General features: G+C 34.0%; 1 long non-coding RNA gene across 1 annotated transcript; it reads left to right on the top strand.

The window, feature by feature from the left end:
• Window positions 1-202: 202 nt before the first annotated feature.
• Window positions 203-1,393, top strand: LOC103929233. Its single transcript, XR_007255690.1, has 3 exons — window positions 203-457; window positions 552-625; window positions 1,160-1,393. It is a non-coding gene; the product is annotated as an uncharacterized LOC103929233 (long non-coding RNA).
• Window positions 1,394-1,652: the final 259 nt, after the last annotated feature.

Raw genomic sequence — 1,652 nt, 5'->3', positions numbered from 1 at the left:
AAATATTCGAATTGTCGAGTAGAAACTAATAGATTTAAGTCGACAAATAATTTGTCATAAAAAGGAGGTTTACTCGAAGAAACATCCATTAGTTGAGAATCTCGTTGGTACATTTATTAAAAAAGGCGGGATGTTTCCCTCCCTTAAAAGTTAATTTTTTTCAAGTAGCGGGAAAACGAAATAAAATAAAATTGTTCGTTTTAAGAGCTGCTTTCACACCCTAATGAAAAAAAAAATTAATCTAAACAAGGAAAAATAAAAATCTTGTCGCACCCTAGATTTAAATCCCGTTGCTATCTCCAATCTCGGTTGCTCTTCTTGGATTGACCATCCTAGCAGCGATTCTTGTCTACCACCATACCAACTGCTCTCCGTTGCTATGCAATCGGTTCTTTATACGAGTCTCTCTCCAATTAGAAACCCAGATCTGAACCCAGTTGCTGACAACCAGATCGTTGTAAGTCTATAACCTTTCACTTGTTTGAAATTTCAATTTTCAAGGTTCGATCCATCTATATTCGCTTCATCTGTTTTTGGAGGTATTTTTTTAGGGTCAATAGATGCTTTCAGGGGAACCCCCAGCAGAGGAAACGCTCTCCCTTTTATCTCTCTCTGCAATCTCTAGGTATTCTCTCAATTCCTCTCTCAATTGATGCTGTAGCATTTGAAATTGAAATTGTTAGATTTTGGGGTTGGGTACATCGATTTTAGAGATTTTGGTTGTGGTTTGGGTTCTTATTTTGTTTTATATAGATGGGGTTTGACTGTGATTTAAATTTTGTTTGATATACTTCCTGCACACTGCAAAATTCTATTATTATTTTGGGGGTTTTAGTGTTGCAAGTCCAGTGTTTGGCTTATAAGTGGTTTATTAAACTAAAACTGGTGCAAGTCCAGTGTTCTTTCGAAGGATTTATAATATCTTGGTTTGACAAATGCAAATCCATATTAACTTAGTCTTGTCTTCATCAAAATTATAATAATAATACTATTAAATTAGTGTTGTTATTTTTATTCCAGGTGCGTGTGCTTGAAGTTAATATAGTTGTACTTGCTCATGAGGCTGGTGATGGTGAATTTTATATCAAGTATATTGTATAAATGGTCCCTCTGTTATGTTTTCTTTTCGATTGCTAATTTGTGTTACTCTCCCATTGAGCTGATGTCGAGAATATATTGTATATTTTGCCCCTCTATTGTGCAGAACACACTGAGCAAGGAGCTTCTCTGCCTTGCGTTTGATTGTGCTGGGAATATATTGTATATTTTGCTTTCTCTGCCTTGTGTTTATTCTAAGTACATTGTGTAACTTATTGTACCTTCTTCCATTCATTTTGATTTGCATCTTGATGTGAAAATTAACTTGACACACAAATTAAACGCTATTGTTGACAATTGTAGTATATCTATAAGTAGAGATCGTTCTAGACTGGGGATTAATTAAGGATGCTAATCAACACAAATAAGACTTAAAAACACTAAATTGGACTCTATAGACTCAAAACTGACTCAAAACACTCAAAACAGCAACAAACAATAAAAAAAACTCAATTCTAGACCTAACAAGTGATTTTGACTAAAAGAAGACTAAACTTGACTCAAAAGACTCAAAGAAAATAGATTTTAACTCAACTAACAAAACTTAATGGAAA

The sequence above is a fragment of a genome, unplaced genomic scaffold, assembly GCF_019419815.1.
Source record: "Pyrus x bretschneideri cultivar Hongxiangsu unplaced genomic scaffold, Pyrus_bretschneideri_v1 Contig110, whole genome shotgun sequence".
Taxonomy (NCBI): Eukaryota; Viridiplantae; Streptophyta; class Magnoliopsida; order Rosales; family Rosaceae; genus Pyrus; species Pyrus x bretschneideri.
The sequence above is the reverse complement of the archived record's forward strand: the minus strand, read 5'-3'. Positions and strand labels throughout refer to the sequence as shown.